This window comes from Passer domesticus, chromosome 11 (genome assembly GCF_036417665.1).
Source record: "Passer domesticus isolate bPasDom1 chromosome 11, bPasDom1.hap1, whole genome shotgun sequence".
Taxonomy (NCBI): domain Eukaryota; kingdom Metazoa; phylum Chordata; class Aves; order Passeriformes; family Passeridae; genus Passer; species Passer domesticus.
This window is the reverse complement of record NC_087484.1, coordinates 31,656,207-31,664,496: the sequence shown is the minus strand read 5'-3', so window position 1 is coordinate 31,664,496 and position 8,290 is coordinate 31,656,207.

Genomic DNA, 8,290 nt, shown 5'->3' with positions numbered 1-8,290 from the left:
TGCCCTTGCCAGGTTTGGACACTGACTGCTGGCTCCTATACCCATCTCCTTCATCCTTAACTAACGGTATTATATCAGTGTGACCTTTGTCAGCTAGCCAGCTGTTCACAAAATCCTCCACAGTGGAGGGCTGAAGGGGGAAGCTTTGTCCCTCAGCCTTGAAGTCTTGTTGAGGAGCTGCTTGTGCTCTGGGGGACGCACACCAATGATGTTTATCCAAGCCCTGCAGATTCATTCCTGAGCTTCCTGACTCGCCACAGAGACTTTGAGGCTGTCATGTTGGGGCACAAATTTCAGTCTGGGAACTTCTTGAAATGCTTCAATTACTCTGTTTTTGTTTGGTGGTTTTTTTAGGGTTTTTTTTGTTGTTGTTGTTGTTTGTTTGGTGGGTTTTTTTGTTTTGGTTTGGTTTGGTTTTTTGGGTTTTTTTCCTTGCAGAATTATTGCCATAATCTTTTGCTTCCAGAGAATCTTTTCCATGTCTTTAGGAAACTTCTCTCTGCTAGGCTCCCAGATGAGGCCAATTCCCAGGTTCCTTCCCACACTGAGGTGTAGGCCATGTTTTCCACTCTCCAGCTGGAACAGAAGAAAGCAGAGAGTTTGCTGTTGTGGGAGAGCAGCTTCTCTTTCCTGCCTGCTTTCTCTTTGGGACAGGTCGGTGTGTGCTCATTAGATAAAGGCAGGTTTAAACTCTGGAGGAGTTGTGTTCCAAATTGCTCCCTCCTCGAGCTCTTCTGTGGGCATCCTTGGACAAAAGGCCTCTTGGTGGGAGCTCCCAGTGGCAGGTTAAGGAAGGAGGTTGATATTTCAGGGCTGTGACTGCTGAAAGCAGCTGGTTTCCAGAGGTGTCCAGAGCTGGGAGTGGCTCCTTTTCTCAGCTGCCTGCAGAAAAGGAAGTTGCCAAGTGAGAATTTCCTTTGCAGAGATGGCCATCAGGGATTTTTCCAAGAGAAGGGCTGGCAGAGAGGCAGGTCTGGTGCTAAAGTGGCTGTGTGTTTGTTTTGATAGTGGGGAGGGTCGGAGATGCAGACACAGACACCAGCTGGAGGAATAGTGTCATTTACTGCAATGCAAAAGTGCAAGAAAGAGTCAGAAAAGGAGAAGCCAAGCAATGCACCCCAGCATTATTACAAAAGGTTGCCTCTAGTGGTTAAGAAAGATACATCAGCAGATACCCCAATGCTTTCCCCTTCATCCAGAGCGGCACATCAGCTGGGGGAAGCTGTCCCAGCCAAGCCCTGGAGAGCCACGGCCGGGAACTGGGAAATCCTGCAGAGCCTCCACCTTTGCTGGCCACGAGGCTTCCGAGTGCGCTGTGAGAGCAGCCCGGCTGTGACAGTGCTGGACAGGCAACGTGACAGAGCTTCTTCTGGGGGACATCTGATTTCATTCTCCTCTTGGTTTTCTGCCCGAGCCTGCCCAGGGCTCAAGGAGGAGCCAGGGCCAGGTGTGGCCTTGTCCATTTTCCTAATGCAGAAAGGTGCAGACGTGTTTCCCCAGTGAATGGATGCATTGATCCTTTTGATAGCAATACTTGGTTAAGGAGCAGATACACAGAACATTTGGTTGGAAGGGTCACCTAGAGGGCAGCTTTGGCTCAGGTCCTGTTGTTGAGGCTTCAGGCAGGGTCTGAAGTTCAGGCTTCAGTCCTTCAGTATTTTGTGGTGCAAATCATTGCTGTGCAGAGCTGGAAACAAACAAGTCTGTCTTTAGCACATTTGAGACAGGGAAGAGGATTAGCCCTGCAAGGCCAGGCTAGGGCCAAGAGCAGAAGGCCAGCAGCCTGCATTTGCCCACAGGGAGCCCTCCAGAGCACGAAGCCACTCCTGGCCAGGGGCTGAGGTGCCCGAAGCTGCCTCCCCGCTGTGCAGCTCTGCAGAGCTCGCGCAGCGCCGGGTCCTGGGCAGCTGGACAGCCCGGCTGCCCTGGAGCACAGGGAGTGTCCCAGAGAGAAGCTGCTGCCCTTTGCTTTGCAACTGTTTCACAGAGTCCTTACATTAATCCACAGTGTCTGATATGTTTTCCTTTTGTCTCCCGTATTTAACACAGCTTTTTGATAAAATGGACTGATGTAGCTACTGCTGGTGGTGGTGCTTTTGTCTGCAGGTGAGGGCAGGTGATTTGAGCCAAGGACAGAGTCCACTGTTAACATCCCAGCTTTGCCAAGTCAAGGAAACCTCTCACAATTGGGCTCATGGTGCTGAGCAGTTTTCCTAGTTTTTGGAAAGCTTTGACCTTAAGAAACCCAGCAGATTTTCCTCCATGAGGATACCAGCAGTAGCATGATGCCAATTTTTTCCACCTCTTCTCTGTGTCTTTGTGCTTTTAGGAGTTCCTCAGTGCCCAGCAGGAATGAAAGGACCTGTGATGATGTGATTTGAGAGCTCTGTTGTTCCTTGCCACATGAGTGTTCATGACAAGCTGGACACCCCACTCGTGGCTCTGTTGAGTTAAATTCATCCCAATTCTGTGCAAACAGCAGCCCCGAGGTGCTGAGGAGAGCAAGGACAGTGGGTGGGTGTGCATGCACACAGCCGGGGCTGATTGCTGTGTGGGCAGAAGGTTTTGGACTGCTGTACATCTTCACTCTCCCAAGTTGGAGGAATATATCAAATCTGTACAAAATAAAAACATTTATCAAAATATACCAAAATGTATCACACAACACATATGAATTTATTATATATGTAATTTGTCATCTGTAGACTACATACTATATATTTTAATATAGATACTATAATAAACAGAAAATATAAAATATAGACTTGGTCTTTTTCTCAGCCATTGCCTGTGGGTCATACAGACCATCTCCTGGTGTTACTGCATTTGTGTCTTCTGGTACTACTTATTATAGCATCCATATCCCTGGTAGTTCCTTCAGGGAACTTCACACAAAGGGCTTCCATCATTTCAGTGCTTGTCAGAACTTGTTCCTTCCCGGTTCTCCAGCCTCTTTCTGGATTTTGGAGCATCTCAGCACTTGTGTCCATGGCCCTTCCTTCATCCCCAGCCTGCAGCAGTCACAGTCACTGCTGCCTCCCCCTTGCTGCAGCTCATTTGCCCAAGTGCTGCCAAAGGCAGCGGAGCTGGCTCAGGATCCCTGTTGGCTTCTGGGCTCTGGGATGAGCTTCAGGGGGACACTTGGAGCTCTTCCTGAAGAGCTGCCCGTGGGATGGGGGGTGGATTTGTCCTCCCCAGGTGGCTCCTGCTTGGAGTTCTGCTCTCAGTGTAGCCCCGGAGTTTTCTCAGCAGACCTTGGCAGCGAGTTCTGAGCCAACGTGTGGCTCTGCTGCCATCCCAAATCTGCGCTGCCCTTGCCCAGCCTGAGTGCAGGTGGGGCCTGTGCTGGGCATGGCCGGGGATTTCCATGGCCCAAATCCTGCAGCATTTCCATCTGCTCCTGGCTTTGGGTAGCACAAATCTACAGTTCCTTCAATTGAATCATTACATTTATTGCAGATAGCTACACCTGCACTAGTAATGTACAAATATGCAAAAAACCCTTTAGTTTAAAAATGAAATTTGTTTTAAATTGCTACACTTGTGCTGCCAATGTATAAACATGCAAATATCAATTTAAGTTTAAATCTAATTCTTTTTGAGATAATTGTGCTTTGTAAATATATACAAATATCAACTTCAGTTTAAAAAATTAGTTTATTGCAACTCTACAACTCACTATACACAAATATGAATTGAAGTTTAACAATTAAATTTTTTACATATTACTACAACTGTACAGCCCATATACAAATACAGGAATGTGGGAACTCAGTACATCACTCCGGATGTCCAGAGCTACCGAGACAACCCTTGGGGGGCTCGGAGGCCCTGGAATGTTGCCAAAAGTACCTGGTGGCTTGACTTTGATCCTTTTAAAGAAATGACACCTGAAGGTGAGGAGATGAGAGAATTTCATGTCTGAATGGTGAGGGGATGTTATTCACTTGTTAGAACTTAAGTTAGAATGCACTGTACAGGGGGGTTTTATGTATTGTACAGGGGGGTCTAGAATTCTGTACATGGATCAGGAGTCCCAAGATGGAGGAATTTGGGCGTGCCCTGTCCTTCTTCTTTCTTCTCCTTGGCATCCATGTTCAAGATGATGTTGGCATGTGTGGATTGGTTCATAGAAAGAGTACACTTGCCAACAAGGGCAAAAAGTATTGGGAAGTAAAGGTAAATATCGAATACGTAATTTTCATTATAAAAGAGACAACCGCCTCGTGGGCGAGAGAGAGTGCCTTTGGCTGTCTTGCTGATCTGACCTCGGCTGGACAGACAGAAAATCTTTGTAGATAAGAAATAATAAACTCGATTGAAGACCTAAAAGCAAGAGTCCAGACTCCTTCTTCAAGAGCGCGGCCTACCCAGAACCACTTTTTCCCGTGCTGGGGCAGAGACAAGCAACAGCCGACCCCAGCACAGGAATATCAATATCCCTCTCTAAAGAATCTCAGATCCAGAATGAAATAAATACAATTTTAGAACTATGCAACTCCATATATATTTAAGTAGAAGTAAATACATATATATCCATAAGAATATATAGATGTAAATATGTATTACGTATTTCATTCCATATATGACTTATAATACACACATAACAAACATATCTATAAATATACAAATATCAATGGATCAATAAAAAAATCCATACAACCCCAGCAATAGAACTACACAGCTACAAAAATGTACAAGTATGTAAATATAACTACAGGTGTAAACCCATCAATATCCATGCATCAATATAACAATATACATACACAGATACCTACACAAATATCAGTCAATGTATGTAAATATCCCTACACTTGTAACTATCCAAGTCTAACTCTACCCATCCATAAACAGAACCAGATCAGCAGGGATTGCAGCCCCCCATGTTCCCAGGCTCTCCCTCGGTCTCCTCCTCCCGTGCAGAGCAGCTCTCCTGGACAGGGACAGCAGATGGGACATGTGGGAAGCAAAGGGAACACTGAGTCAGTATGGGGACGTTTCCCTTGGCAGCAGCTGCACTTCCATCAGGGAAGAGGAAATGTCAGAGCCTCCCCAGGAGGATCAGAAGGAAAAGCAGCCGAGCAGGCCAGGCTGTGCTGAGCTGTTCACTTCTTTCAGGCATCCCAGTTGCCCTGGGGGAACTCCCTCATGTCACGTTATTGAACCACCTCTGCACTTACCTAGACTGTGGCCCCCAAATCAAGCAGTATTTCTGTCTCCAGCTGCTTGCACCAATGACAGGGAACGTCCTCTGACAGCGCTGGGGCACAAAGTTACCTTCCACAGCTCATCTGACAGGGCCTTGCTCTTCCTCAGCTTCCTGTCTTTCTCCTTATCTTCCACTTGGAATTTTTACAGCATTTCTTTTTCTTTCCCCTTGATCAGTGCTAAAATGAATATTTCTCTTCTAAGCTTGAGTTTGTTCAGTGATCCTGTCAAGCATTTTCTCAGAAGCCTTTCTCATGGAATTGAGTGTTAATTTCAGCAGTTTTGGTGGTTTTCTGTGTGATTTCTGCAAATCTTCTGTTCATTATGGCACCACTTAGGAAGGTACAAAGAGAAAAAGGATGTTTCTGTAAGTCAGTCCACTGGTGGAATATTCATGGGTAGAGAGAGTGATTAGCTGCATTTTACATGTACTCCTAACCTGAAAGTGCAACAGGTAACTTGGGGAGAAATCAAAGCCAGATCTCTCCTTCTACCAGCCTGTATTCAAATGTAAAGTAAGTAGAGCAGGGTGAGAATGTTAGTGCTCCATTAGTGCATCCATAGATTCCTGCTATGCCTGGGAACCTGATGCTCGGAGTCTTCCGCGTTTAGGGGAACTGCATTTCAGCGAACTGCATTTCAGCAAAGAGAGTCCCTGTTCACAGGCACCAAAGGGAAGAGGGTCCCACGGAGAGTTGGCCGAGGAACGACACTCACAGCCCATGTGGCTACATGCTGCTCCCCTTTTTTAAGCAACTTTGGCACATTTATCCTTCTCTAGACACTGTCTCAGGCCACTAATGCTTAATGCTCCTTGGTTCAGTAGCTGCATTCACACATGCATGTTAATTACTGATTGGCTGTCACACCATAAGCATCTTTAGCTAAGGTGTGCCAAATTAGCAGTTCCCACTTGTGTGTGCTTGGCATTTGGTTTCATCTGGGCACAATGCTCCTTCTTCCTTGATGTATCTGTTGGAGGACAGTACATGGTCTGTCTCGTTCTGGGGACAGTACATGGTCTTCAGAGTAACTGTGTAAACTGCAGACCAGATTTTCCAATTCTCACAGGAGAATGCCATGGCCTTGTTCAGCCAGGAACCCTTCTACAGTTTGTGGACCCATTTTCTGTATGGCCAGAGGCTTTTCCTTGCCACAAAAAAACCCCAACAGAAAAACAAAAAAACCCCACAAACTTTCAAATACAAAACCAAACCAAACAAACAAACAAACAAACAAACAAACAAACAAAAGACCCAAAACAAAACCACCACCCAAAATCAACAATAGCAACAATAGCAAAAAACCCAAACAAACAAACAAACAAACAAAAACCCAAAAAACCAAAACAAAACAAAAAGGTAAAAAAAATAAAAATCAAAAAACCAAAAAACAAACCAACTCAAAGAATTACCTCAAGTAGTAATAAAAGAAAAACTACTAAGATTAGGATTCATTTATTCCTTTTGGAATGTCATCCATAGAGATTCTCATTTCAGAGCTGAAACTGTACAAAAGTTATCTAAAACACTCCCAGTTAAATGGGACCTACTCAGCCCATGGAGGTCATTCCCAGCAGCAAGACTGAGAGAACAAATCAGAGTCTAAAACCAGAAATGAATAAAAGTGGCCAGGAAAACTCACTGAAGTGGCCACCAGTGCTTCCCCTTGCTCTCTTGAGGTGCAGAATTCCAGTGGCTTCTAAAGAAAAAATGAGCCCATAGGAAATGCTCTATGGAAGGCACTATAAAGTTCCAATGCTTTCTAGAGAAAATCATATGATAGGAAATGATAATTTCAGTCCCTTATCATCTTCTTGGAAAGTGCTCTCATTTTTCCACAAGTCTCTGCTGTGACCAACCCTGGTGACTTTGGATACTCAGGTACATCCTCATCAGCCTGGGGACTGTGTCTTATGTCAGAAAGCACAGCAACAAGCCACCTAAAGAAAAGTGGAAAGGACCATTTGAAGTGTTCCTAAGCACTCCTGCAGCAATAAAAGGGGATGGGATCAGTACATTGATACACCTGTCCCCAAGGGAAGCCAGCCCCAACACATAAGGGACTGGAGGGGAAAATATAGATGAGAATTTGAAGCCTCAATTTGTTAAGCATGGAAATAAAACTTTCTAATGCAGTCTAGAGTGAGTTAGAAGAAATCCCATCAAGGGAAAGATATATCATGAAGGGGTAACCATGAAAAGTCCTCAGTCTCAGCCCAGCCTGGGCAGCAGCACTCTGGCACGCTCTGTCAAGCAGCAGCAGCCAGCAAGCCCAGGGGAGGCAGCCCAGCACAATTCACCCCATGCCCCCCACGGCAGCGTCCCTGGGGCTGCTGCACTGCAGAGCTGGAGGAGCACCCCTGAGCAAGGCAAAAATGGACCCAAGTCTCAGGGTTTAGGAGGTGACATTTTCTTGAACTTGGCTTGAAGGAGAGCAGAAGGGCAACAATGGCTCAGGTGTTCAATCACAAAACACCCCAAGGGCTCTCAGGTACAGGGACTCAACATCATTGGCTTGGAGACAATGGAGGAATTTGTGGAATGCTCTGCAAGGAAGAAAGGGGCATTCATAGCCACCTTTGAGTGTTCCCAAATATTATCCTCCCTCAATCAATTTCATATCCTTTCCCTAAAGATGCTTACAGCCTTGCTGGCAACAGCTCTACCATGTCAGCTGAATGAATACATGGAGGAAACTTAGGAAAAGTCTCAAACATCAAAGTCCCCATAGGTTTGTGCTGGAATCAAGATCTGTGTCTCTCTAGAAAGGCTGCTTGAGACAGATTAGTCTTAAAAATGCTAAGAAATTGACAGCATTTCCATAGGGACACTTGAACTGAATTTCCATTTAAAATCCATTGAAGTACCTTGCCTCCAACATTACTCCAAGTGTTTTAGAAAACTCTTACAGAGATCTGGATCTTTCCTGGCTCACTGACAAGGGGAGGCCATGATCTCCAAGCAGTCCTGAGAGCTGCTTCAGCTGACAGCTTAGAGCAGCCCATGTGCACTCCTCTGCAACCCTCCAAAACAAGGTCATTTGGGGACAGGTTTGTCCAACTTCTAAGCCTTTGACAACT